The 12,651-nt window shown below is 43.5% G+C and overlaps 1 protein-coding gene across 1 annotated transcript in view; it reads left to right on the forward strand.

Moving 5' to 3' along the window:
• The window catches only part of THSD7B (thrombospondin type 1 domain containing 7B), a 294,353-nt gene that overhangs the window by 10,276 nt on the left and 271,426 nt on the right, over positions 1-12,651 (forward strand). The gene's annotated exons all lie outside the window — the stretch shown is intronic.

The following is a 12,651-nucleotide window of genomic DNA, read 5'->3' on the forward strand; positions in this document are numbered from 1 at the left end:
CTGAAGTGGAACACTGATGGCACAAACCCCCCAGCCCCCCTGAAGTGGAGCACTGATGGCACAAACCCCCCAGCCCCCCTGAAGTGGAGCACTGATGGCACAAACCCCCCAGCCCCAGTGATGCCGCCACAGCCCGGCAGTTATTATCATTAAGGGCAGGCAGGGGAAGACATTACCTTCTCGTCCCGATCATAGGGAGATGGAGGAACTTAATCATTCCGTTTTGAATGGGCTGAGGCACGAGGGGGGGAGACTGTGTACTTGTGCAGCGTACAGGGGAGGAAAGAGAACGATTGGGATGAGTGACCGTCCCGTGCTGACACACACTGACAGTAAACCGCACATACACAGTATCTCACGGTCTGATGAGGAAGCTGTTCACTGAGAACGGCTGTGGCTTCCTCATCAGACCCTGAGATACGGTCCGAGCATTTACCTCATGTCGGAAGGCGAAGCTGTCCCGCTCACGGTCCCCTCTGCTCACCCCCCTGGAAAATGCCGCCCGAGGCAAACGCCTTGTTTGCCTCGTGCTAGATACGCCCCTGGGTCCATGTAGGAGGTACAACTCCTGCCATGCCACCACAGTAGCTCTGTAAGAGAGGTCCTTGGTTATTCTCGATGATTCCAAAGGCTCCTCACCTTATCTCAGCCACCACTCTCTGGTTTCCATAACTCATTTGCTTTTCCTTCTTTTTTATTACCAGCTAATCCAGCTGTTAGGCTTAAAGAGCAACTAAAGCCAAAACGTATTATTTTTGATATATTTTTTGAGAGGGGAGGTTTTAGAACACTTGACAGGTTTTTATTGCTGTCTGCGTCCCCGTTAGGAAGATTTACCTTCTCTATTTGTCCTGGTGACCGTTATCACTGAAAGTGAAAGTAAAATCCCACATTTTGGGCTGTTACCAGAACAAAAATAGATGAGAAATCTTCTAATGAGAACACTAGTTCTAGTGACTCTTCTGACCTCACTTTGGAGGGATTTCCTCTTACATCCTGTTCTGTCTATCAGAAAGTGAAGAGAAATCTCACCAAAAAATACTGACAGTGGTTGTAACTTATAACCCTCCCTTATGCTATCCAAAACTTAACAAAAGTTTTTGGTTTTAGTTCTACCTTAAGTTCTTAAATGGTGCAAAGAATCGAGATGTACACACATACATAAAGCACATGGCACCAGGGGAGGACTGACCCATCGGGCACTGCTGAGGGCCGGCGACCTGTACTGGGCCAGTGGCCAGTGCTGCCGATAGGGCTGTACAAGCAGCTGTCCTTTACCTTGTGTGCCCCATCAAGTCAGCAGGCGGGCCCCATTAAGTGAGCAGGCGGATGAGCGAGCGGGTGGGGACTGAACCCAGCACGGGCCAGAGGAGTCTGCCTCCACACATGCGATCCTCCAGTGACACTTTTGTTGCTTCCTCTCTGCCGCGATCACCGTGCAGGTATTCTGCCCCTCTCCTTGTTGGCTCAATGCTTTCAACACTAGATAGAAAGTAAGTATTGCAGCCAAAGCTGCAATACTTTTACAATCGGTGGGCTATTTATTCGGACTTTAAAGACACACTTCAAGCATACATATTCTAAAGCATACCTATCACAAGGAAAATATGAAATCTGCTTTTAGTGGCCTCCTTCTAAAAATCCTGGTTTTCGATGCTTCCGAAATGCAGGATGACAGACCTGGAACGCCACCAATAAAAATTTTAGAAAAGCCATAATTCCTTATATTCACTCCATAAAAGCGCCTCGGAATATATTGAATCTACAGGATCAGCATGGAAGCCAGGAGGCTAGCAATGACAGCTTACTCATATCTTCAATGCTATGTTTCCTGGATCCTTTCAGATTAAGCTGGCCATACACCAATAGCCTTTCATTAAAAATTTTTAATTTTGGTAAGACTGTCGATTATCTAATGGTTGGTCAGATTTAACCAACAGTTTGCTACCATGGTGACCAACCATAGGAAATGACTCAGGTTGGAAATGAATGAATACAAATTTCAAACAAATGTTATGAGCAAATTTTAACATTGCATGACCAGCTTTAGTGAGACATCACCCTTGCATTCCGCATATTGTTAGATGGTATCTCAGCAAAACAACCCCCAACACAAAATATTCCAGCTCTGTAAATTCTATTCTTTACAAAGTTCTTTGGAGTTGAACTTTTCAGAGGAGACATTGTTGCTGTTCTGTGAAATCTCAAAAGAGTTGATTTATTGCGGCATCAGACTGTACTGTTACCTATTGCCAGAGGCTATTTGTTTAGCATTTATCTGCGCAGAGAAGGCTCTGTGTATACAGTAGCTGCTCTATGCAAATTGTTTTTCATCAGAATAGTCAACTGGCAATGACTGTATATCATTTAATGTGATTCTCCATCTCTCCCCTCCCTGCCAAGCTGGCCGAAGTTTCTACTGTCTGCACTGAAATGATACTGTAAGCGATCTCATATCTCCTCTGCTGACTCGTCTGGGGCTGCGGTAGGGCAGTTTGTACATCTGTCATAATCATATTGATGAATGGCAAAGAGTCAGGGAATATTTAATAAGCTGGTTTTATATTCATCTCTTCTCTTTCCCTCCTGAACGGGGCTTTGTGTAGCACCAGGCTGCTTTACTAATAAAATAGCAAAACTGTTCAGTATTTTACTGCGTTTATCTCCAATCTCACTCTATTTCCTGTGTCTGAAATTACTGAACAATTTAAAGGAATTCTCCATCTTCAGATAGTTTATACTGATTGGCCCAAACAAGCTGTTTTCTCGGCTTTCACAATAATTCTGGCTCCTCCCACAGACTGGCTATGTGGTAGACATATTAGTCCTGTCAATTTAAGAAGGTGCTCTTAACGACAACTCGCTATGTATGATAAAAATTAGGGCTGCAACAACTAATCGACATAATCGATTATAATCGATTATTGAAAAAATGCTCTTGGTATGTGGCTGATATCTTAACAGTTGTTAAGCAGTGATAGCGGTGGGTAATTTTCTTTGCCCCTAGTGACTAGTTTTCACATTTCGACAATAAACAAAATACCAAAAATATGGAAGAGCAATTATGTCAAAATCCAAAAGTAGCATAAAAAATATAAGATAAAAGTTGCAATAACTAAAAATACACATTTGATGAAAATACGGTAGATCTTCCCCTTCAATGCTAACAATGAAATATGACACAAAGCTGTCTTCTATATTCTAGGGTCTAGTTCATAAAGCACCTGGGAATATGTATACTTATAGATCTCTAGAAAATATAGCGCTGTATCCCTAAGCCTATTAGGGATACAGCTGATGTTCCCAATATCACTACATTGCTATAAAATGATATAATTGTATGTAGTTCGGCATTCACTGATCTAACGTCTTTCCTACTAAATACTCACCATATGACTTTCTAATTAAGTGTGTACAATCAATACAACACAATGTGAAATAAATGAATAAAACAATAAATTAACTTTTTATTAAATTAATTTTGTGCAGAAAGTCTTTTCAGTATGTGTCTTGGAATATTAATACAATCCAATCCTCAGTGAAATCATAAACTCAGCCAGCTCTTTAGTAGAATTGAACAAAGAAATCTGTGCTAAGCTTTACCAACTGCTAGTGAAAAATTAAAATAATCCCAAAAAATAAATGTTCTTTAATAATAACAAGATCCAATCCTTGGTGTATTCACTAACGCCATCCAATTGCATTGCAGATGCACCTTAAACTGTTCCATTTTCCATTGTAAGTGGACATGTGCAATTCGTTTGGTTCCGAATCAAAATTCGAACAAATGTTCTGAAATTCGGACACATCAGAATTTCCAAAACCCAATGCATCCGAATGTGTCTGAGTACGAATTTTGGTTTCTAAATTTCGGATCCTGTCTGAATTTCGTTCAAAAACTAAACTGAATTGGACATGTGACTTTTCTGGCCATTTAGTTTTTCTGGGGTTTAATGCATCCGAATGGGTCTGAACATGAATTTCCGTTACGACAACATGGGAGCCATTTGATTGACCAGAAAAGTCACATGCCGTAATGAAAATTCATGTTCAGTATATACATATAATACTAAAGCTGAGGCCAGACCCGAATGTCATTCGGGTCTGGGAGCCTCAGCTTTAGTAATATATGTATATGGCTACCATACCCGAATGGCATTCGGGAGCTCCCCAATGCAATTCGGAAAATCGGAACTAGGGATGCACCGATACCAGTATTTTGGTACCAAGTACGAGTACCGATAATTTTTTTTTCGGTACTCGCTGATACCAATTACAGAGTAACAGAAGTTCCATTCAGGAAGCCAGGTGGCGTGTAATGACTCGCCACCTGGCTTCCTGATTAGCCGGCAAGCCGGGCAGCGTGTAAAGAGTCGCCACCCGGTTTCCCGATTAACAAAAAAGTCCCCTCTTACCTTAGTATGTGCAGCCTGTCATCCCCCGGGGCCTCTCCAGCGAGAAGGCGGCCTTCGTCCGGTACCCAGCCGGAGCCGTCTAGCCGGCCAATCAGGAAGCCGGGCCCCGTGTAATGACGCAACGCCCTGCTTTCTGATTGGCCGGGAGGCCGGCTCCATGCTCCCTAAAGCTGAGGCTCCCAGACCTGAATGCCATTCGAGAGCTCCTGAATGCAATTCGGAAATTTGGATCCCAAAGGCCATTCTGGTGTAGGAGCTTCAGCTTAAGTATTAATATCTGTATATGGTTTTCTGTTTTACTCACAATTAATATTTGTATACTCATCCGAAAGTAACGAAATTCGGATTTCGTCTGAATCCGAAACCTGAACTGAATTTCGGATCTGAGTCCCAAATTCCGAATTAACGAAATATCCGAACCTAATTTTTCCGCAGCTTACATTGTAAGTGAGTGTGGATTCCACCACCTTCATGCTCTTCCTTTGCTTGGGTTGACTCCCCAGAAATAATGTGTTTTTTTAATTAAAGGTCACAATGTGCTTTTTCAACATATGGAACCTTCATTTAACCTTAGATCTTTCTGTTCCTTTAGATTAGCTTAGTTAGATTAGTTCCTTTAGATAGTACCACCATAATCCAAATAAACAAAGGGAGATCCCATGATCGTGTTAAACCTTTTATTTATTTTAAAAACACAATAAAATGCACTTACATAGCAAAGTCCTAAAGCCGACACTAATACAACAGGTCTCAGCTTTGCCCAACACATTTAATCCTCCCCCGGCCTTCCTCAGGCTCCAAACCTAAGCAATGGATGGTGGTTGAATGTGCTGGCAAAGAAAGTATATAACATGACCAATGACTTGACACCCAATTGGGATTAGATAATCAGATCTATGTTGCTTATGAAGGGCAAAGAATAAAAGAAGAATGGAAGGAAAGAAAGAATGAAAGCTGACCATACATGTATAATTGTTTCTTGTTCGGTCCAGAGGTTTTGGCAATTTCAGAGAACTGCTTAATTCCCCTCATTGAAGCTAAACAGCATGGATGGAGGAATCTCTTCTGTTGGCTATTGTATTCTGATCACTAGTATCTATGGCAATTTCCTGCAGTCAGTGTTCAGCTGACAATGGTTTTGCCTGGCTCCTTTGATTTTTCAGTTGAGGTTTGTCAAGCCGGGGAGTGCCTGTAGAGCCACTTATGGTTAGAAATCCTAACAGTGTATGGCCAGCCTAAAGAAGAACTCTGGAAAATAAAAAAACGTACTTACTCAGGCTACCCCCGCACTACAATTGTTAAGTGCTTAAATTGTCTAGGAGGTCACGTGACTTGTTTTCACGTGACCTTCAGTCTCTCAGCGCTCACCTTTCTCCCCCCGCAATCCTGGAATGTCCTTGACATCCTCACATCTAATACAGGTCAGTGGCCCTGCATAAGACATAATGACATCAGTGGCCTTTAGACTGCCGGAGATTTTTATATAGGCTTGATGTGTTTTACTTTTATTGCGGTGCTTTGGTCTTTTGGTTATTGTTTAGTGCTGTAAAGGAAATAATAACATCTAAATGGTTTCATATGACTAAGATTTATTTGCTAATATGGAAGTCTTCTCTAGCAATTGGAATGAATGTGGCTACAAGGGCCAATTTACACTGTATTGGTGGAATAGCACATCCTTGTGGACCGGAGGAGGAGATGATTGCATTGACAATCCTCCGCTGCTCCATTTATCTGCGAATCGCGATTAGATGTAGAATTAAATTGTTTCATTAATGCCAACTGGAGTTACGCAAAGCAAGCCTGTAAAAAAGAATAGTTGGTGCTATATTGGTTCCTGGGGACCTTAAAGGAGAACTATGAGGTGAGTGCTTTTCACTAACCTCATAGTTCAAGCGTTAACCCCATAGTTCTCCTTTAAGCAATTCAGTGGTTGCCCAAAGAAAACTTAGTTTAGCAGATTAAGGACACATCTGTCTGACTTCTCTTCACAATCAGAAGACGTCCGGTGACACCATCAGCTCAGACCTTCAAGAGATCAGTGGGACCCTGCTAGACCCATCTACAGTGCAGATAAGTGTGATCAGAAGTGGTCGTCTCCTTGTATCTCTAACATTAATTGTAACACTAAACCTCCACATAATCCTAACACTAATCCTAATGCTAACTCTTCCTATTGATCTAACACTCGCCTTCCCTGTAACATTAACACTAACTGTCACTGTAACCCTAACACTATCCCTCACTTAACTCTCACTGTAATTATCAAAAAAAAAGCCTTCCCTGTAACTCTAACATTAATATTAACACTAACCCTTCTCGTAATAATAACACTATCCCTCCCTGTAACCTTAACCGTAACTCTCCCTGTAATCCTCACACCAACTGTCACTGCAACCCTAACATTAATCGTAACACTAAACCTCCTTGCAACTCTCACATTAACTCTACCTGCAACACTTCCCCTCTGAAACGTCACACTAATCCTCCCTATAATTTCACCACTAATCCTTCCTGTAACCCTAACACTAACCTTCACTGTAAACCTCATACTAACCATCCTTATAACTGTTTAACTAACCCTCTCTCTAACCCCAATGCTAACCTATAGGCCTGGTTCACACCTGGGCGTTTTGTAGCGCGTTGGAACGCTCTGCAAAATGCTCAAACACCGAAATCCCATTATTTCCTATGGGTATGGTTCACACCTGGGCGTATTACAGGCCGTATGAACGCGCTACAAAACGCCCTACGCCCAAAGACGTACAGGAGCTTCTTTGGGGCGTTTTTGTCGCACGTTTCCATTGGGATACAGCCAGGTAGCCCTCGGTAACGCGCGTTTGTCGAGCGAATCGCGGTAAAAACACGCGTCATGAAACATGCGACAAACGCGCATATTCGATACGCCTAGGTGTGAACCCAGTCATATTGTTAACCTAAAAACAACCCTACCTGTAACCCTAATGCTAACCATAATTGTAACACTAAGGCCCCGTTCACATTGAGCGATTTATCGTGTGGTAATTCCCGCGATATCGCGCAATATGCAAATCGCGCGACAAACGCGCGATTTGCATATCGCGGAGTGTGAATGGGGCCTAACCCTCCCTGCAACCCTGACACTAACCTTCACTGTAAACCTAAAACCAACCCTACCTGTAACCATAATGCTAACCAAAATTGTAACCCTAACACTAACCCTCCCTGCTACCCTAACACTAACCCTCCCCATAACCCTAACACTAACCCTCTTTGCAACCCCAATGCTAACCTTCACTGTAAACCTAAAACTAACCCTCCCTGCAACCCTAACACTAACCCTCCCTGCAACCCTAACACTAACCCTTCCTGTAGACCGAACACTAACCCTCCCTGCAACCTTAACACTAACCCTCCTGTAACACTAACCCTTCCTGTAGCCCTAACACTAACCCTCCCTGCAACCTTAACATTAACCCTCCCTGCAACCCTAACACTAACCCTTCCTGCAGCCCTAACACTAACCCTTCCTGTAGACCTGACACTAACCCTCCCTGCATCCTTAACACTAACCCTTCCTGTAGCCCTAACACTAATCCTCCCTGCAACCCTAACACTAACCCTTCCTGTAACCCTAACACTAACCCTGCCTGCAACCCTAACACTACCCTCCCCCCAAAAAAAACACTAACACAAACCTTCACTGTAAACCCTAAACGAATCATCCCTGTAATTTTAACATTAACCCTCACTGCAACCCTAAGACTAACCCCTCCTGTAGCCCTAACACTAACCCTCCCTGTAGCCCTAACACTAACCCTCCCTGCGACCCTAACAATAACCCCCCCTGTAACCATAACACTAACCCCCTATAACCCTAACAGTAATCTTCCCTGTCATCTTCACTTCACTGTAAACCTAACACTTCACTGTAAACCTAACACTTCACTGTAAACCTAACACTAACCCTCCTTATGATTCTTTAACTAACCCGCCTTGTATTCCTAATGCTAGCCTTTACTGTAGTCCTAACACTAACCCTACCTGTAAACCTAACACTAACTCTCCCTGCAACCCTAACACTAACCTTCACTGTTATCCTAACACTAATCCTCCCTGTAATCCTAACACTAACCTCACACTCAACTTAATCCTTGGTACAAAGACCAACCTTTCCTTTACCAAAAGATAACAAGTCCGTACACGGGAATGTACTGGTTCCCTCTTTTCTAATTCCAGTGCTTAATATGTAGCTCTTGCTAAGTGTTTTCCTTTGAAAATGTAATAAACACAAGTTATCCTCATGCAATGCCCCCTGGATTGTCGCTGCCGGCATTCTCATCCTGTGACACTTTCAGGCATTGGATTAATCTTACATTACTGGCCTACATATTCTTAATTGGAAATTCTTTCTTTCTACATTTCAAGATCAATTTAGATCAGAGCAGAATTCATTGTAGCGGATTTGCAGACACATCCATCGGCACACTGCCCTGGATTAAAGGGACACCAAATATAATTAACAAGCAGCATTTAATAGCATTCATGGAGCAACTGAAGATATCTCAGATCAGTGGATACCACAGGGAAAATATTTTTCATTGTGTATTTGATTTCCTACCGAGTTATTCAAAAATAATGTTTTAAAGGATTTTTAGTTAAAGGGGAATAATAGTACTTCTCTTTTTTTAAAGTGGCATTAAACCCTCAGATTTTTTAACATAAAACAATACTGTAATGTGTGCCGTACTGTAATCCATGGTAGTTTCCCTTCTCTTTGCTGCTCTTCCTCCCTAAAAAGATATTTTAGACAGTTGTGCACATTGTGGCAACAGTTTGGTGAAGGCCCTTTTCTGTTCTATGATGACTGTGACCCTGTGCACAAAGCCAGCTCTATAAATACATGGATTAATGAGATGAGTCTGGAGGAACTTGAGTGTTCTGCACTGGGCCTTGACTGTAACCCTACTGAACATCTTTGGAATGAATTGGAATACTGATTGCGAGCTAGGTCTTCTCATCCAACATCTCTACCTGACCTGCTCTTAGGGCTGGATTGACATAAATTCCCACAAAACCCTCAAAAATCTTGTGGAAACCATGGGAAATCATACGTACGTTTGGGCACAACAAAACAGCGTTGCGCATGTGCAGAGCGCGCCTGCCGCGCGTTCTGCAATGTAAATGTGTGGTTTTGGATTAGGAGGTTCGTTGCCCCTGTAGCGTCCTCCTTCCCCGGTCAGCGCTATACCAGCACAGGATAACACTACCGGTGGCTCTGAAGGGGTGATCTACAATAAATGAAATAACGGGTCTCCCTGTCTTTCCTCTATAAGAAACCTCTATTATGGATCCACAGCACACCAGCACACTTTGAGTTACTAGGGTCAGTTGCTACGGGTTACGGCAGCTCCCATTCTTCCAGTCTAGGGATAAATTCACTCGCTTCTGCCCATCAGTACTTACTGCCCTTTCTGGTGATCAATTGAAGTGAGGAGGGTTAGGATCATCCAGGCAGATATAGACTCCATTGCTTTTCAGAGTGTGGTTACTGTCTTCATGCACATCAGGTCGAACACTTGACACAGCAATACTTGAGGTAGAAGTTACTGGTCCTTGTCTCTAGTAGTAGTAGCCACTGGACTTGCTGCCACCAGGCTCCATGGTCGTCTCATGGCTGGCCCCCAGGTTTTTAGGCCTAGCCATATCAGACAATCCAGTGCAGCCTCCCCACAGGCCGGCCCGGGGGAGGAAGAGAGAGCTCACATGGCCCACCCCATGTATTAATCTTCTCCCCCAGCATGCACCACTGGCTATCGTCCGACAGTAATTGGCTGGCGAGGAATATCCACTCACACCAAAGTTGCTCTGTTCTATCACCAGGGCACACCCTGCAGTACCTCTGGCAACAGACAGATGGCAAGCAATGATAGAACCACAAGAACCAAACTACATATTAACATCAGACCACATGCAGACTGACAAACACTAAATTTACTAGCACCCTTTCACTAGGGCGCTACACTTCCAAATCGGAAATAGCATAAAAAATGTGTTTTGTGAAACGAAACGAACGAAGGTGGGCTACTTTTTGTCTGAAATTAATTTTAAGGCCGTGCACATATCTAGCGGCAGGTGTGCCTGTGACCCAAAGAGATGCCGCCTGAGGCAACTGCCTCATTAAAGGGATAGCCCTGCGCAGCACTCCTGTCAAGAGCCCTGATGCAAGCAGTGGGTTGACCCTTGGGAGGAGTTATGCAAATATCAAAATGTCTTGATGGGTGGAAGTTAGTCTACAGGTCTGTTCCTAGGCAGACTGTATTTGCATGCAGATCGCCCAAGGTAATGCCCACATGTGATGCTGAGCCTCCATGTATGAAAGAACTGAAAACCAATTAATGAAAATGGTGGGCCAGAGACAGTCTTGCTGACAAGGAAAGGGCTACATGATGCAAGGGATACTTCAGCCAAGAAATGAGGCGGGCTCTGTCTGATTTGCTGCAGCTTCTAATGCACATTGTGAGAAGCTCACAGTGTGTAGTGAAATCAGAGGAATCAATTTCAGTCCGGGAGAGGAGCCAGTACAACTGTGGCAGGCTGAAGGGAAAACTGGAGGACTGTTATTGCAAGGCATTATGCATGCCAGAAGCGCCACTGTAGCTTGAAAAGTCAAGTCTTGTAATACGGTATATGGAACAGTAACCGAGAATGTGTAAGCCATTTTTTAAAAATTCCATTCAGGTAAATGTTACAGTAATTTCCTAAAATTTGTGCTTATTAAAAAGACATACCTTCCTTATAGCGGCAAATTGCGCTTTGCCCGCAGGTCTCCTTTAAGTAAAGCCGACGATCGTGCTCTAAAAATTACAGATTGAGTGTTGAGTGAATTTAATTTGGGTTTAATTTGTATTTTCTTTCATTGTCTATAGTCTATTTCCGCACATTGTGCATGACGAACAAATTAATTGATAAGAGAGCAGCGGAGGAAATGGAGAATGCGGGCGCTGCGTTGGTTCGTTTTAAGAGGGGAAAAAAACTATTTTCTGCGATATTGGCTGAGAGCTGAATAATTGAACCCCGGCTACATCAGTCTGGGTGGGATGTCGTGAGAATATTAAAGCGTAATGCCTCTGCAAATGTGTCAGGATGCGCCGTCCCTTTCCAAAAATGATTCCGAGCGGAGCGCACTCTCCAATGTTGGAAGCAGGAGATCATTTGTCACTGTCGCAGCTGTTATTCCGCCAGCTACATTTCTATATTGGGCACTGCTACCATCCATTCATGTTTCCAAATGCAGCGCTTAGCTGGCACGGCAATGAAACAAAGAACAGGTCTTAATTAACATCAGTCAAAACAGATTCTGGCTCCAGAGAGTTCCGTCAGGGTCCATTAAACAAACAAATGTGTGTCTAAAAACTATAACCTGTGCGAGATTGAGAAATATATGTTAAAACTCAATTGAACTTTATGTTTAAATCAGTTAAATACATTACAGGTGCATCAAAACTCCCCCTGCTGCTTCCTCACAGAGAACAAAGGTCTTTCTCTGCAGCATGCTGATGGGACAGGCTTCACTTGGCAATAAACACCTGAGAGGGGTAAGGCCTCATTCACACGAGAAAAAGCCGGTACGTACAGCTCCGTGCATGGCCGTATCGGGCAGCTCCTGGGAAGGACAGGTGCTGCGTGTGATTAGTACGCATCCCCTGTCCTTCTCTATGGGAGTACGCGGCCATACGCCCCCCCCCCCATACGCTCACCCCAAGTGCAGGTCCGTAAGGGTGCAGGTGCCCTGGCTCGGAAGCAGACTGGATCCATCCTGTCAATGTACGAGTACGGACACCCGCACCCTTACGGACATGCAGGGCGGGTGAGCGTAGGGTGGCATACTAATCTCAGGCAGCACCTGTCCTTCCCGGGAGCTGCCCGATATGGCCGTGCACGCAGCACGGAGCTGTACATGCCGGCTTTTTCTCGTGTGAATGAGGCCTTATAGTCATCTACATTTAATCCTAAAACGTTTTGCCTTTAAATACACTTTAAAGTTGTATTGAACCCTCACTTTTTGTTCGATAATGAATCCAGATCAAACAAATATACATCACCCAGCCAGACATCCCAACCTGCAAAACCTTATTTCAGGGAGGTTCTCGTCTCATTTCAGGGAGGTGCCCTTTCTGGGGTTTTTTTGGTTTTTTTCAGCGGCCGTCATCATAATATAAAAGAAATAATAGATATAATAATTATATATATATAT

Source organism: Nanorana parkeri, unplaced genomic scaffold, assembly GCF_000935625.1.
Source record: "Nanorana parkeri isolate BGI_ZX_2015 unplaced genomic scaffold, ASM93562v1 scaffold1194, whole genome shotgun sequence".
In the NCBI taxonomy this organism is placed as follows: Eukaryota; Metazoa; Chordata; class Amphibia; order Anura; family Dicroglossidae; genus Nanorana; species Nanorana parkeri.